Source organism: Macaca fascicularis, chromosome 11 (genome assembly GCF_037993035.2).
Source record: "Macaca fascicularis isolate 582-1 chromosome 11, T2T-MFA8v1.1".
Taxonomy (NCBI): Eukaryota; Metazoa; Chordata; class Mammalia; order Primates; family Cercopithecidae; genus Macaca; species Macaca fascicularis.
The window spans coordinates 28,474,266-28,492,224 of NC_088385.1; the positions used below are offsets into that span (position 1 = coordinate 28,474,266).

Consider the following 17,959-nt stretch of genomic DNA (forward strand, 5'->3'; position numbering starts at 1 on the left):
TGCTGTTCTAGAGTCAGATTCCTGGGATCAGATTTTAGCTTACCACTAGCTGGGTGACTTTGTATTTAACCTCTTTATGACTCAGTTTTCCTATTAGTAATGTGAAGATCATAACACTATGCCAGAGATTGGCTCATTTTTCACTAAATCCAATTCCCTTTCCTTCTGACCACAAAGATGGACTGGATTTCCCAGCTTATCTTGCAATTCAGCCTGGCTAGAGGATTCTGGCTATTACGACAAGGGCAGAAGTAGTGGATGCTGCCTTCAGATCTGGCCCATACAGATCCTCCAAGTGACACTCCACACTCTCTCTTCCCTGTCTGCGGGCTGCATATTGAGGATCTAGCAGAGGACTCCAAGGCCCCAGGGGAAAGCAGAGCCACAGGCTGCAAAGAATTTGAATCTCTGAATGACTGTGTGGTCCCACCAAGTAGGATCATCCACCTTGCGCTGCATAAACCAAAAGTAAACGTTCATTTGCTAAATCAGTAAGAGTTAGGAGTTTATTAGAGAGCGTGAATTTCTTATCCCAACTAGTATAATAAATACATACCTGGTAGGGGTACTTGGCATTGATGTATCTGTAAAGTGTCTGTGTAAATGTGCTCTCAACATAGGGAAAAAAAGTGTCTCCATGATTCTTTATTTCCAAATTCTTTGTTACGACTAGAGAAGAGTGTAATACTTCTTCAAGAATACATGAAATCATGGTTCCCCACATGAGGTATCTTACTGTGATTAACAACACAGCTTATTAGTATACAAAAATGGGTATAAACAAATTATATAAAATAAGCATAACACAAGAGGTGGACAAATGTGACTTAAGAGAGTTCAAAAGACTGTTGTCTTAGTCCATTTGTGCTGCTATAACAAAATATCTGAGACTAGGTAATTTGTAAACAACAGAAGTTTATTTCTCACCATTGAAGGGGCTAGGAAGTCCAAGATCAAAGAGCTGGCATGTTCAATGTCTGGTGAGGGCCTGGTATCTGCTTCACATATAACATCTTGAGCGTTGCATCCTTGAGAGGAGATGGACACTGTGCCCTCACATGGAAGAGGGCCAGTAAGGCAAAGGATCTAGCTAGTCACCTCCAGCCTTCCTATGAGATTGCTAATCATGTTCATGAGGGATCTACCTCCATGACTTAATCACCTCCTAAAGGCCCCACTTCTTAATACTATCATGTTAGCCATTGTGATAAATTGCAGCATAAAAATTTGCAGCGACACATTCGGCTGTACTCTAAAGGTTTCTCTGATCCTTCCCAGAATCCCTATGACCTTAGTCTGCAGTTAGGCCTATAGGATCTGTGTAGCTGAGTCTTCCCAACATGATTGCACAGCATCACTGGAGATTAACATTAATAGCTTTATTGCAACCCAGTATCTCATCTTCAGGCTCATCTTCAGGCTTGTCATGCTGTAGCACCCCATGCCTCCTACAGCAAGTGGACAGGAAAGGAGACTTTAAAAGTTAGAAAATTAGTTAATTAGTTAAATCATATAGAATCAGGAATGCATGTTTAGAAAAGGAAATCATTCTTGAGAAATGCTTAGCTTTCCTTTTGAAAATCTTTTATTATTGCTGTATAGTCAAAGTCCCAGAAAACTTCAGAGATTCAAGAAAACATTCAGCAAGTGATCAGGGTCCTACCCACTAGAAATATTTTAAACAAAAAGAAATCTTAAGCCACTTGGTATCTCACTTCTGTATTTACTAGTTTCTACACATTCTGCCAAATTTTTTCTAGACTTACGTTGCCAAATAAATCTCTTGAAACTTGATTTTAATTTTTTCCAGTTCACCTTCAGGCTCTTAAGATGCTGTACTCTGTGATCATCACTCACCATCTTGTATCTCCAACAATATCACAAATCTTATTTTATGATGTAGCACTGTCAGCAGATATACCACCCGGGTAACACAGAGAATATCTGTATTATGAGTATCTAAAATGGCCTTGTAGATAAATAAGTCTATCGGTTCAAATATATTCAGGTACTCACAGAAACCTATCATTATTGGCAATTTTCCAATGTTTCAAAATGTGTCTGAAGCAAGAAGCACCAGCAGAAAATTCTCATTATAAAAGCTTATAACTATCATGCTGATGTAATCCCCAGGAAGTCCTGATCATGTGGCTCAGTCCCAGAGAGCTGCTAACATTCAGAGAAGTACCATCCAGACAGGACATCCAATATTTATGTACATATTTCAACATCCTTAAAGAGGTTGCAACAAACCATTAAAATTCTCTCTTCTCAATTTTATAACGTCCCATCGCCAGGGAGTTTCTCACTTTTCTATCCCAGAATTGCTTATGCTTTCACATCATTGCATCGTCCAGATTTCTGTCTTCATGAGGTTCATCGTTTGTTCCCAGAGCCCCCCAGCAAAATATGTGCCTTGTCTATAGACCTCGGGACATTATAGTTTTGGGGTTTTTTCCATGCTTTTTGATTTTCTGTCAAAATTACATCTGCCTTGCTTTTTGTTTTTTTATCTTTGCCTCATTCCACCAATTTTGCATCACAAAAGCTCAAAGAATTGCCTGGAAATGGTGAAGCCTTCCTCTGTGTGCAGGACGGGGTAGGGAATGAGCTGGCCAAACCAGAGCTTTCCTCATGTTACTTAGTTTTATTTCATCACACCTATTAAGTATAACGCCAGCCAAAAAGTGTCCTAAATGTGTGCACGTTTACTGTACAGGCTCACATCCAAAGAACATTTCAGTTCAACAGCAACAGCAATGCTTTGTGGAAAATGAAGACAGCCATTTGCCTCTGGTAAAAGATTCAAGAAAGTTCAACACGATAGCACCATCTCTCAAAGGCTTCACACAGCTAAGCTTTAAGTAACATAAAAAGTCCTCTTCTGTTGCCTAGTAAAAGAAGAATAGCTTATTCTCCTAGCGGGACTAAATTAAAAGATGCATCTGATCTGTCATATTTAGCAGCATTCTCATAATGCACAAAAGCTTTTGTGGCACTGATTAAAAAGAGAACACATCATGTGGCTGGTAGAGAAGATCTGTGACTAAAACAAAAGTATTCTCACCCTTGACTAAACATTGACTGTCAACCATCTGTCTTCTGCATGTGACTGGAAAACAACACTACCAAATACACACACACACACACACACACACACACACAACACAAATGGTCTATTCACGATAAATCTGTTTCAAAGAACAATTACGCAGGAATAATTTTCTTTGGCTTTTAAACTAAATGCTTTGCAAATGAACATCCGGATTAAATGTGCCTTCTCCCATCAAGAAGGTTCACAGGCCACTTGTGCTAGTTTTCAACAGAAAAAAAGAGAGATTATTTTCTTAGCACATTATGATCATTATATTGCTCATTATTTCCACAAATAGGTTTCATTAATCCAAATTAACTGTCTGGGATCTCTACCCTATGCTTCGATTGACTGAAGGGCACAGACCTAATTTTTTTGTGTGTATGTGAAATATTCTTGCTGCAGACAAGGAAATCTCTCTGTACCTTGATCTTCAAAAACTGGAATGAGTTCATTCTAACAAAGTCCTGATTTACAACAGTGCAGATTCTCTTTCTTGGGTTTTTAGTCTCATTTAAGTGAGATCCAAGTGTTCGGTGACCTTGGATTAAAGACTTCTTTATTCTTTGTGACAACATAGATAAAATATTTCTTTGAACAATAGAAGACCTTATTTTGTTTTACTTCCTGTTAGAAATTCCTATCTAAAATATGTTAATGTTTTCACTATTCAGGAAGCTGTCATTATAATGTGTAATTATAATGATTTCAGTTTAAACCTTCTTATACATTGATGAAGTGTTTTCCTTGTGAAATAAATTAGAAGCAGAAAAGTTCATGATAAACTAGTTTCATGAATATTGCTCTAATTTTCTTATTTTCCAATGGCTTAAGACAGTATTTCAAATATCATTCTTTCTTATTAATATGAATTATCCCTATACAAAGCAGGAAAATTATGTGTTACAGGTAGACGAGAAATATGTAATTACATATTATACTTAATATCAATAATTTCTTGATTGAGGGGTTTGCTACTCTATAACCTTCTATACCATTTAAAATTTCTCATTACTTTTTTCTGGGGCTCTTAAATCACACCATCTGATTGATTTTTGCTTCTCAGAAAGGAGGTGTTTAATGCATTTATTTGTTAGTATTGCCCCAGCATGTTCAAATGGCACCTGCAGATGCTTAATAAAATTATCTGAAGATAAATCTCAAACCATATCTGCTGCTCACATTGTAATGAGATGCATATAGGAATAAAGACAGACTATTCCTCCAAGACCTATATTTAGAATTGAGAGAGGCTCCCGTTAGAATAGTGGAGACAGTCTGGAACCTCACATTCAAAGAAGAGGGAGGTCTGCAAGCAATCCCAAAGGAAAATGACAAACATTTTCAATTATTGGGAAGTGGATCAGATGGGGAAAGCAACTGCTCTTGCTTAGCTTAGAAAAGAAAGGACTTGCTCACACATGGTTCCCAAGCATGTAAAATGAAGTGTAGTTGTAAGGAGAAAGATGACTAGTTGTTTTTTTCTCTCTTTCCTCTTTCTCTGTCTCTCTGTATTGAGAACAGACACAAGGAAATATCAATAGAAAATAACTACATTAAAATCGTTTTAAAGAGATACACTCAAGTTCGATGTGTCATAAAGAAAGGTAGGCAGTAATGCCGGCCCTACAGAAAATTGTCCAGTGAAAAGTTTATTTCTATTCTTTGGCTTTTTGTGCTTTATTACCAATTCAATAACCATTTTTCCCATTCTGCAAGGCACCAGAGACACTTGTTATTTTTTTCCCTTCCCTATCAAATCTACCTCAATGAAATATCTGATAAAGTAATCCACATTATGATATGTGACATGGATTGTTAACACTTTAAACACAGTAAATATTCAACACAATAAATATTTCTTGAGTTCCCACTGAGTATCAGGCTTTGTATGTCACTGCTATCCAAAATCTTCGGAAACAAATGAGCAATTCTGGGGGGCAAACATACTTACATTTGAAAAAGAGGGTAAAAATTATTGAGTCAAAGGATATAACCTTGGTTGTTATGTGACATTTTTATATAATGGTCTTAAAACTACTGACTATTAAACATTTGTTTCCCCACATACAAACGAGTATTCTTAGCTTCACAGATGAAATGATTAAATGAAATGATGCATGCCACATGTTGATTTTGCTATTGTTACCATTACTTCTTCTTTACACCACTTTCTAGGTCCAGAGAAACTTGGAAAGAATCTGGGAATCTTTTCTGCCCCCAAAGTCAGAACCTGGGAAGGGAAAGAGAACAATGCAAGCATAGGTAAGTTTTCCTAATAGAGAGAGTGGTGGTACAAAAATAAATAAAACAATAACATTAATAGGAACTACCCTTTTAAGTACTTGCAATGCACTAGACATTATGCTAATGACTTAATGTTTTCTTCTTTAACCTTCACAAAATTTTGGGAAAGGAATGTTATTATCATTCCCCTTTTTACAAATGAGGTAACCTTGACTCAAAGAGATTAATTCATTCCCCAGGGTTACATAGCTAGTAACTAATGGGACTGGCATTGAACCCAGATGATCTGGTTGCCTAGCCTACACTTAAATATACAGCTTCCTTTTCCTGGACCTAATACTCAGTAAGCATGTATCAATTTCTGTTTCTACTCGTCTCTGATGTGATTTAACTAATTGGGTTAAAATACATGAACTCGCTGGGCACTGGACTTTGAATACTATGAACAAGTTTAATTAAAATAATTTATCTTGATTGTATTCACGTTATCTCTTTGAGTATTAGACCTTATTTTATTAATTACTTTTCCAACAACCTGAAACTTAGAGAAAAACTGCAAAAACAATACAAAACCTTTTTTCATGAACCAGTTTAAGAATTAGAGAGAATGTCTGATCACTCTCACATGTTATATTGTATATTTATCTAAGAAAGGATATTCTCCTATATACAACCACGACAAACCATCCAACTCAGGAAATTCACAGTGATACGTTACTAGCACTAATCCTCAGACCCCACTGGAGTTTTTGCAAATTGTCCCAATAATGTCTTTTATAGAAGAAAGATCCAGTCCAGAATCACATGTTGCCTTTAGTTATCATTTTATCTTGAACATTTTCTCAGTATTTCCTGGACTTTCATAATTTTGACAATTTTGCAGATTACAAATGGTTGGTTATTGTAGAATGCCCCTCAATCTGAGTATATCCAATGTTTCCTCATAATTAGATTCAGATTATTTGGCAGGAATGTCACAATTCTTATTTGTCTCATCACTGATGGTGACGAGTAAATACGTTGAGTAAAGTGTCTGTCAGGTTTCACCACTGTAGACCTATTTTTTTCCTCTTTGAAATTAGTAAGCATTTTGTGGGAAGATACTTTGACACTATATGAATATCCCATTCTTCATCTAACTATCAACTTCATTTATTTATTTATATCAATATGGACTCATAGATATATATGCTATTCATTAGTTTTAATCCATTACTATAATTATTTCTTTTAAAGCTTAAATTGTCACAGATTGGGCCAGCAGGAGCCTCTTCAATCTGATCTCTGTGTCCTTTTGACATGTCTCCATCATTCTTTGAACAAGTCTTTGTTTCTGGCACAAAACTGTGTTCCAGAATCATGTAATACTTTTCCTGCGTTAAACTGGGGATTGGATATTTTTCCAAGGTGCCCTTTGTGCTACGTGTGCTCTTTGTGAATACATATACATATATTTCTCTCTCTGTTTCTATATATTGAAAACAATGAGTCCAAACAGGCAATTCTAATTCCACTCCATAGATTTCTCTCATTTAATAGTAAGGAAGCTGGCTCTCATTATCTTTAATATATTTACTTATTGGATTAGTTCTGCATATGTAATCAATTTCTCACCGCTGCCCCTCCTCTCTGCTGACACAGATGTTCTCACTCCAAAACCCTAAACCTGGCTGCCCCCATGCAAATTCCCTCCTCATCCTATTTGGATGACAATTCCATGCCTGGACCATCCTACCACTTGCCTACTTCAATCCCCTAAGCCTACTTTGCTCAGCCCAGTTTAATGGAATTGACTCAATTGTTCAAGAAGATGAAGAAAGTGAATGCAGCATTTTTGGATATTTATACTAAATCATGTAATTCTCTTTTATTTGTGGGTCGACTGAAAACAATTAGTAGCTCTAATGTAAGGTGCTGCTTGAGTTAGTCTGTAATCTACTATCTACATTAGGCTACTATGTACTATCTACATCCTAAATTAGAATAATTGATGCTGGGCTAGAGTAAGAGAAATTGGTTTTATTCTCACTTTTCTAATTCCAACAGGTAAAATATTCCACTGCATCTTTTAACTTCTCCTATGAAGATAACCCATAAAGCCAGTCAGGAGGCAAAACTGTCATTTACAATTTGCAAAAATATGAATAATCCTCCTTCAGGAAAGTTCACATTCATGTTTGCATCCAAGAACCTTGACCTGGCTGGTAGCTTATCATATTCTGATTGTATACTATGAATGCTCTGAAACTGCTAGATGTTTAGTCTACAACAGTCTGAAAGTAATATGAGAGAGTTCAAAAGCAACGTGTTATAAATTTCTTTATGAAAAGTCTACTGGAATGCTTAAAGACGACTTCATCTTATAAGGATTTCTACAAGATTCAGGGTGAATTGCTTGCACATTGAGTCAGTCATGCTATTTATGTAGAAAGGGCAAGTCTTAAAATATCAGCAACTAAATTACGGATGGGCAATAAACATATGAAAACATACTCAACCTCATGAGTAATCAGAGAAATGCACCTTAAAATAAAAATGAGATACTGCTACTGACAATGCCAATCTTAGCAAGATTGTAGACCTATGAAAACTCTTTATATGCTCTTTGTGAGAGTATAAATTGGTACAACTTTTGAAAACAATTTGACATTTTCAGTAATTATGAAGTTATATAAACTATAAACCAGCAACTTCATTCCTGGATATATACCCTAAAGAAAAATCACAAGATTATATAAGAATACACATAGTTGCATTGTTTACATTGGCAAAATAATGGAAACAAACCAAATGTTTATCAATAGAAGAATGGATAAATAAATGGTAGTTATATGATGAAATAACATAAAGTCATTAAAATGACTGCTTTGCAGCTGAACAACATGGAGGAATCTCACAAATACAATGTTGAGTCAAAAAAGTCAGAGTTCACGTAGTAAAAATCCATTAGTATAACAGTTTTTGAAACTAAACTATATCATTTGATAATACTGTATATGTAGTTTAAAAGAGAACCTCTAAATTCACATTACAGTTACCTTATAGGAAGAGGGTGAGAAGGGATTGGGTACAGTCTCATAGGAGACCCCGAAGATGTTTGTAATGTGATTAGCTAGTACACAGATGTCCATCTTATTCTATTTTTTTTAAGAGACACGGTCTGGTTCTGTCACCCAACCTGGAATGCAATGGCACGATCATATCTCCCTGCAGTCTCAAACTTCTGAGCTCGATTTTCCCAAGTAGCTGGGACACATCCATGCCACCAAGCCTGACTAATTTTTAATATTTTTTTGTAAAGACAAGGTCTCACTATGTTGCCCAGGTGGTAATGAACTCCTAGCCTCAAGCAATCCTCCTATCTTAGCCTCCCAAAGTACTGGGATTACACAGGCATCAGCCACTGCTCCCAGTCTGTTATTCTTAATATTTTACACAAATGTGGAATATTATTTTCTTGTTATTAATTATTTAATTTTTAAAAGTTTTTAAAAAGGAGCTGTCTCTTCGAGGCTCCTTGTACCATTTTAACTCTATGGGTGACTATTTTGTTGTTAGGAGGAGTGAATTTTCTGAGGCCAAATACATACCAGGAGTTTTCAGATGTTATTCTTCTTACCCACTTTTAAGGTAGATACTTTACTGTCTTCTACAGATGAAGAAATAGATCCACAATGTGTAAATTATTTCCCCAGCATCTTGTGGCTGAGTAGAGATGGGATAAGAATTTGAAACAATGTCTCTCTGATTCCAAAGTGTGGGTGCTTCCTGCTTCACCAAATGATACCAACTTTTCTCACACAAATTATCTCATTTAGTTTTCTGAATAACTCCCTGGGGGAGGGTGGAATTAACATCTTCGTTTTTAAGATGAAGAAGGGTTGAATGGCTTTTCCATGGTCTTGGCATACAAAAACTTAACTCCAAGTCTTTTGATTCCCAAATTCAGTGATTTACCCGTCAAGAACATTGTCATCTTCCCAATCACAAATCCTAAAATAAGTCAGGAGGAGAGTAGGATTTCATATTTAAATCAGCATCTAATACATATTAGAAACACTAGAGTTATCTCATTAAAAATCTTCATCATGTTTTCAGTCTTTTTCCTCTAATATACATAACCAAAGTAACATTTATAATTATTTTATATTCTGATAGCTTCATAAGTGCTAATTTTCCTAGTCCCCATATTCCTAACTCACATGTCCTATTTCTTAGAATGGGAAACTCAGGCAGGAAGGGTAAATGAATTGCTCAAGGTCACAGAGAGACCTTGCAGCAGAGCTTCACCTTCCAACAGCCAGATCCAAGCCCTTATCATCTATATTGATTTCACTCAGCTAGGAAGGAATATTTCTACATATTTCTTCATGTCCACCTCAACCTTTAGTTTATTTACCTTATTTCACACAACATCTAGTACTTTATTCTGTCAGTCTTAAGAAACGCTTGATCTCTGATGACCAGAGAGCAGGAATACAGAATACACTCTGTACACTCTCTACCCTGGAATGCTATTTTGATTCCACTTAAACTGTGAGAGATTGCAAAGGTTGTGGCTGCTGTGACTCTCACTTTTCGATAATTTATTTTTAACACAAAATAATTCACATAAACAAAAATAAAATGTACCCCATCTTAGAACTGAGGTACAGTCATGGAAATTACATTTTCTTCTCTCTGGGACACTGGTGACTTCAAGTCAGTAAATGACAAGAAAGTGACACTGGGCACTTCAAGTCCAAAAGTATAAACCTTAAAATATGAGAGATTTTGACTTTCTTCTTATTTTGACTTAATTTGTATAAATGCAGAGGAATTCAAAGTCCCTGTCTCCATAGTTCTGGAAAGCAGGAAGGACACTTTGTGAGGTCTGAGGTGTGGAGAAGTGCAACATGGGAGATGCAGAAAGCTCACGGGAATTGGTTGGGAGCATTAGAATACAAGCCTCTGTTGGTCAACTGATCAGTTCATTAACATATATGCAGATATAAAGTATGCAAATATTCACATACAAAGAGTAGCTACAGATATGTGCTGGTGTATAGCAATGGAAAATGAAACACAAATCTCTCATTTTTCACACTGCAATCTAAGTGAAGGTGTTGCTTGAATTAGTCTGGAATCTACTATCTACACGACGCTTTACTTTAAATGTCTCATGTTTAGAAGTCTGAGCTCTTATTCTAATGTTGAAAGTGAACATTTTAAATGAGATTCTGTGCCATGTACTCAGTACATTTTACAACATTCTCTTATTTAACCCTCATGACTTTCATAGGCGATAAGTACTGCTATTATCCCCGGCATTTATTCAGCAGAGCATCTGAAACTTGGAGAGGTTCAATGCCCAGGGTCAGAGAGCTGGTGAGTGGTGGAACCAGGTTGAAATACTTGTCCTTCTGGCTTCTCCATTGAAGTTCTTCCCCATTGTGCAGCACGGACACTCTGCTTTTACACCCAACAATCTGATTCTATTCTAGTTGGCCTACGGCTTTCCTGTTTCCATGTGGAAAGTACTCTGTACTTTGCAGGGAAGAAATAGTGATGTTGAGGAAGAGAAGAGACTCTGCCTCTGAAAAATTGCTTAGATATTTTCCAGACTGTGTCATGAGGACAGCTTAGGCCCAGACCCAAAAGGCACTTAGGTGAGCCAGGATATCAGGGTCCTGGGAGAGGGAAGAGTCAGGCAAATGTTCCATATGTGAGTTACAGTCATTCTTCTTATGTATTTTCTGGCCTTAGAGAGCACAGAACAATAAGGTCAGCCAACCAGAAGTGGAGGCAAAGCTCATCAGGTGCTAACTTTCTCCAGACACCAAAATGAACATCAAAGGCAGCTTTGAAGTTCAAAAGAAGTCATCAAGATAGCCTGAAGAGCTGTGAACCTGGGAAGAGCACTATTTCCCTGGCAGTAGTGCTAGTTTTGAAAGGGGAGAATAAAGGGAGAAGTTATTGAGAAAAATGAGCATATTAGGCTTCGTTGTCTAATTCTCACATCCTTGATCATCTTACAAGATGATAAACTCCAAATCACAGCCAGAATCTAGAACTTCCGGTTTTATACTGTCTACCTATTTCAGAGCAGGTGCTAAATAAATAATAATTCATTCATACTTTGTTATATTTATTAACATTGATTGATCAATTGATAGAGCACCTCCTATGTGCTTCTGTCCTAACTTGGAGATGTGAAAATAGATGAACCAAAGTCCCTGCTCTTGTGGAATAAACTAATCAATATAAATATATAGCATGTTAGGTAGTATAAGTGCTCATAAGAAAAATAAAACAGAGAAACGAGAAAGAATGAAAACTAACACAGAGCCAGGAGCTAAACAGAGAAAGATAGTGATAAAGACAGATATCTAGAGAGACAGAGATAGATATGGAGAGAGCGATAGAGATAGAAAGTGATCAAGAAAGACTTCTATTAAGGAGGCGTTTAGGCAAAGAGATCTGAAAAAAATGGAAGGAGTGACAGTGCAGATATGGAATAACAATCTAACATAATCAATTAATAATCTCAATTTCCTAATCCTAATGCCTCCAACCCCTACTTACTTGAGTGCAAGAAGTCCAAAGTCTGCCAATCAGGAATGTCCAGGAATCATCGGGTGCATTGTCATTTGTTCATAAATTAGACTTGGTCACTGGCTTAGTAACCTGCTACCTACTACATGCAACTATATGTCATGGTTTTTGATATCAACTAGTGAATACATTTCCATCTCTGCTTGTTGGTCATTTTCCTAAAAGGTGAATGGAAATACTATTTCCCGTTTCTTACATCTAAGGGAGCTACTATACTATTGCATATAACTGAAAAGAAGTTTGAAGTCTTTACTTCCACTTGATGAACTGTTTCAAGCTGTTCTAATGGAGTATTAGAGAAGTTTTAAGTCATAATAATCCAGTGTTGAACAATACTTTTTGGCTGCCGCCGATCAGGTATTTAACTTTTACTCTGATTTTTGAAACAATTTTGCTCTAAGGGTCAAAAGTAGAATGCCCTAAGGCACAGGAGTAACAGTTGTTCAGTAGAGCCACCACCTGGACAGTCAGTAGGCAAGTGGTCAAGTTCTCCATATGTTTCCCAAAAAAAGCGTATTATTCCTGGGTATGACCAAGCTCTATTTGATTCAAATCTAGTGGATCTTTATTTAGTGCTTTCTCTATGTAAGGTGCTATGCCAGGTGCTGTCACACAATTTTTCCCATTTATTCCTCATAGAAACATGCAGATCTACCAAGATGTCTTAAGGACACAGAGGTTTAATATTTTAACAGAATAGAGTGAATGCCCTATTTTAGAATGTTTTGTACCCATTTTCCATTTCCATTTCATACTTTTCTTTAAAGGAACAGAATTTAAATGATTAAAAGTTTTATTCTTTCCTCAGTGATTCTCATTGTTCTTAAGAATTACCAGGTTGGGTCTGGTGGCTCACACTTGTAATCCTAGTACTTTGGGGGGCTGAGGCAGGCAGATTGCTTGAGACTAGGAGTTCAAGACCAGCCTGGGCAATATGGCAAAACCCTGCCCCTACAAAAATACAAAAATTAGCTGGGCTTAGTGACATGTGTCTGGTAGTCCCAGCTACTAGGGAGTCTGAAGCAGGAGGATCCACTGAGCCCAGGAGATCAAGGCTGCAGTGAGCCATAAACATACTACTGCACTCCAGCCTGGGCAACAGAGGAAGATCCTGTCTCCCTCCATCCTCTCCCCCTCCCCTACACACAAAAAAAGAATTACCAATTACTATACAGGGTTGTATTTACAAAACCATTGACATTGTACTTTGTGGATGATTTAAGGAATTTCTCCAGGGCAATTTTGATTATAATTAATTATTGGCTTGCTGGCTAACTTAAGACTTTATACTCTTAGGTAAGATGTGACTCTACATTTGAAGTTAAAAAGAGATCCAATTAAAGATATATGGTCAAAATTAGAAGATAAGAAAAAAGACCCAATTAAAACTTTCTGGTCAGAATAAGTATACACATTCCCTTTGGACCCACTCACAGACATTTGAAGATTTGTAATTTTAATGAATGAAACCTGTGATCCCACTGCAACTCTGGGCTGCTGCTGCTGTCCTTTCCCGGAGCTCACTCATGCCACGGATTTTATCATGCAGATGTAATGGACAAGTATTGTCTGAATTAGGCAAACAATTGCATTTATACATCAGGAATGTTGTTGAGAGAAAACTGGCCCTTAATAAATAATTCCCAACTCTCTTCTTTAGTGTTGAAAGTTTCCACATTATACTTGACCCACATCCTATGTTCAATAGCTCCCCACCCATCCCCAAATGGCATGTTTTTAAGTGCCAGATGTAGAGGCACTCAGCTATAAGGGAAGGTATAAAAGTCAGTATATAAATGACTAGCACACGAGATATCTTTGTTCACTAAATTAAATATTCAAGGAAGATTTTGTTTATCTAGAAAAAATTTACTAGCACTTGTTTGACAACCATCCAAGTTATCAAGAATTCTTCTCAATGTTTCTCACCTTCAGATGATAAGTAGATAAGGACAACATTTAAATTTCAGGAATGTCTCACTTCAATAGATAGTGAGAGGAAACGACTTCCAGGCTTTGCCTCATGGGTGGAAAGGTATATGAGAGAACAAAGGGGACCCAGGTCATGTTTCACAGCATGATGATAGAGAAGAACCAGTTTCTGGTGAGGAAAATATACCACCAGAAAAACTATGATGAACCAGAGAGAGCTCTGATATTCTATAGTAACTCAGTGGCTCTACCTCACTCATGAGTCATTCTGCAAGGCCAAACCCTGTGTCTGCCCTGTGGGAGTACAGGGCTACCATGATAAGGGAAATGCAATTATAAAATACATCCTTAGGTGATCATAAATCCAGGAACATTTGATCCAGCGATTATTTGGAACAGTCATGATCCTGACATCTCTTCCATTAAATGGCACCTAAGACATCTATCATGCCACTTTGATTTCTAACAAAAAATGGACACATTGACTATGAAGTAAAAATTCCGTATAGCATACCAACAAGAATGTCTCTGCTGGACACTCTACATAAAAATGATGTATGCAAGCTGTTGAATATATAGATGGTGCTAGTAAAGCATCGTCAGGAGGAAATGGGTTTTGACTATTTATTTATTTATTTATTTATTTATTTATTGGTCAGGCGGAGATACATTGCGATCTCTTACTCATCCTTTCTGTAGGACCAGTGTGAGATATTGAGCATAATTAGGAAAATCATATATTACACAAGCTCCTTTCACAGGTGCCAATAGAATTCTGTTTGATGGTAGGCTAGTAAATAAGCTTTTAAGGAGACAAATTCATTAGAGAAGTCTGTATGGAATGTTTAGTATGAGGATGCCTTTCAAAAGAAAACAGTTTGGACTGTGCCAACAGATGGAGCTTTAAATCTCAGCTCTACTATTTAGTAGCTTTATGACTTGTATGAACTAGCCTGGGCTCTGTCTTAACTACAAATCAAGTTCATGGTATTAATCTCACTTGGTGGTTGAGACAATGATAACAGGATATAGTGCCTAAAACATGGAAGCCCTCAATAAGTGTCAGTTTCTACTTTCCTTTGAAGATCTATTTGTCATAATATTTCTAAATATAGTTAATTCTGACTTTCATGGCTAGCCAAGATGAAGTAAAAGGATATGGATTTACCATCCCACCTAAAACAACTTTGAAAATGGATGCAATATACGAAACAATGTCATGGAAAAAATAACCCTCAAGAGAAGAAAAACAAGCAAGGTGAGCCCTCTGATTGCCACAGCAATTGCTTGGAGAACATGGCCTGTCCACAACACAGGGAAGCAAAATCCAGGCAGGGGCTGGCAGTCTCCCTGAGGTAAGGAGACAGAGCTGAGGGTCTGGGGATGTCAAGGTGGAGCTTCTCGGAACATAGTACAGGAAAGGGAGACAGCTGCACAGAGACAGAACTCTGGAGAACTGTAGAAGGCTCCTATAAGTATTCAGCTGAGTACTGATTAGCCGTGTGCGTAAATCAACTATCAAGGCTGGGTAAAGATCCAGTAGAAATTATTAGGGGAACAGTGTCGGAAGCTCACACAGGGGCAGGAATAGTGCTTAATTCCAACAGCCAAAATGGAAAACTTCATGATTCATGGGGCCTCAGTTGGAATACTAACCAGGGTTTTGCCTCAACAGTAGGGAAAATAATGAACATTAGACTAAACATTGCACTGGTCCCTCTTCATAAAGTTTAAAGGCATGATCCAGGAGGATTAACTATTCCTAAGTAACTTAACCATGTCTCAGAACAAAGCTCAACAACTATTATGGGAATACAAAAACACCCAGCACCCCACAGGGCAAATTACACAATGTCTAGCACCCAATTTTTAAAAAATCACAAGGCAGACAATGGAGGGGAAAAATAAAATGCACAATGAGAAGAAATGTCCATCAAAATTGACCCCCAAATGACATGGGTGATAGAAACAGTAGACAGGAGCATTAAATCAGTTATGATAATGATACCGCATATGTTAAAAAAAAGCTAGCAGAAAGACTGAACATATTAAATATATATATTGTTTTATATTATATATTAATATATAATAATATATATTTTAATTATATATTATAATATTATATATTAATATATATTATAAAACAATATAATATTAAATAATAATGTATAATATAAAATAATATGAAATATAATTTTATATTGTATATTAATATATTATAATATAATATATTATGTATTAAATATATATCATAATATGTAAATTATATTAAAAAGACAAAAATTGAATATTTAGAAAGGAGATCTATAATTTTGAGATAAAAAATACTCTAAATGAAATTAAGAGAGAAAAGATGAGTGAACTTGAAAACACAGCTATAGAAACTATCCAAAATGAAACACAGAGGGACAAGAAAGCCATCAGTGAACTATGTGATAATTTTAAGTAGCCAAGTATATGTGTAATTGGAGTCTCCAATACAGTAGGAGAAAATATTTGGAGAAATAATAGCCAAAGTTTTCCAAATTTGATAAAAACTGTAAACATACAGATTTAAGAATTCCAACAAACTTCTAGAATAATTAATGAAAAGAAAACTACTCCAAGATGAATTTTAATAAAATTCCTTGAAGACAAAGAGATAAATCTTAAAAGCCACTTTTGTGTATGTGATGCAGAGTGGGGAAGGAATGCTACATAAAGAATAAAGACAAAAAGAAAAGCAGATTTCTTATTGAAACAACACAAGCTAGAAGGTAGCGGAGCAACATCTTTAAAATATTAAAGGAAAAAAGTTGCCAAAATAGAATTTGTTAGCCAGTGAAAATATTTTATAGAAACAAAGATGAAATAAAGAATTTTTCAGACACATAAAAGAAGAATAAATAACCAGACCACATATCTATAAAATATGTCAAGAGGAACCCTTCAGGCAAAATGAAACTATACTGATAAAAACCTGGACATACAAAAAAGAAAAAGAAAAAACCAAAAGTGGTAACTGTCTTGTAAATATAAAGAATGTTTTTCTTGGCAGAGCGCGGTGGCTCACGCCTGTAATCCCAGCACTTTGGGAGGCCGAGGCGGGCAGATCACGAGGTCAGAAGAGAGAGACCATCCTGGCCAACATGGTAAAATCACATCTCTATTAAAACTACAAAAATTAGCTGGGCGTGGTAGTGCATGCCTGTAGTCCCAGCTACTTGGGAGGTAGGAGAATCTACCTGAGATTCTCTGAGGCAGGAGAATTGCTTGAACCCGGGAGGTAGAGGTTGCAGTGAGCCAAGTTTGTGCCACTGCACTCCTGCCTGAGCGACAGAGTGAGAATCCATTTCAAAGAAAACAAAACAAAACAAAAATAATAAGTTAATCAACAGATTGAAGCAAAATATTACTATTACATCATGGAGTTTATAACCCATATAGAAGTAAAATGTATGAAGACAATGGCACAAAGACCAGGAGAGGAGAAAAGGAAGTGTATTTTGTAGGGGTCTTATACTTGAAGTAATGTAATAGTGCTGGAAGTTAAACTGTGATCAACTAAAGATGTACAATATAATCCCCCAAACAATAACTAAACTAGCACAAAAAAATATTTACAGCCAATGCACAAACAATGGAGATGAACTAGAACCATAAAAAATACTGAAGAGAAAGAGAAAATGGAAGAACATGTGTGACAATAGAAAATAAACAGTAAGATGGTAGATTATAATAATCACATTGAATGTAAAAGGTCTGAACATACCAACTAAAGGCAGAGCTTGTCAGATTAAATAAAACTGACCCAATTATATACTTTGTTAGAAGATACAAATAAGTTCAAAGTAAAGGATACAAAAAGATATAGTATGCTAATGTGAATAAAAAGCAAGCTGGAGTAGCTACATTAACATCAGAGTAAACAATGTAACAGACAAAGAGAGGCATTTCATAATGAAAAAGAGGGTAAATTCATCAGGAGGATATAACAATCTTAAACATTAAGACCTCTAATAACAGATCTTCAAAATATCTGAATCAGAAATAGATGGACTGCAAGGAGAAAGAGATAAATCCATAATTACAATTAGATATTGTTTATGAACT

General features: G+C 36.3%; 1 long non-coding RNA gene across 4 annotated transcripts in view; it reads right to left on the reverse strand.

Moving 5' to 3' along the window:
* Positions 1-903: 903 nt before the first annotated feature.
* LOC123567477 (uncharacterized) overlaps positions 904-17,959 on the reverse strand; it is a 90,919-nt gene continuing 73,863 nt past the window's right edge. For 3 of the 4 annotated variants that reach the window (XR_012419725.1, XR_010579330.1, XR_010579331.1), the window contains one exon: positions 2,628-5,327. This is a non-coding gene — a long non-coding RNA (uncharacterized lncRNA). Of the gene's footprint in view, positions 1,449-2,627; positions 5,328-17,959 lie in introns of those variants that run through there. The other variant, XR_012419726.1, reaches the window with a different exon arrangement.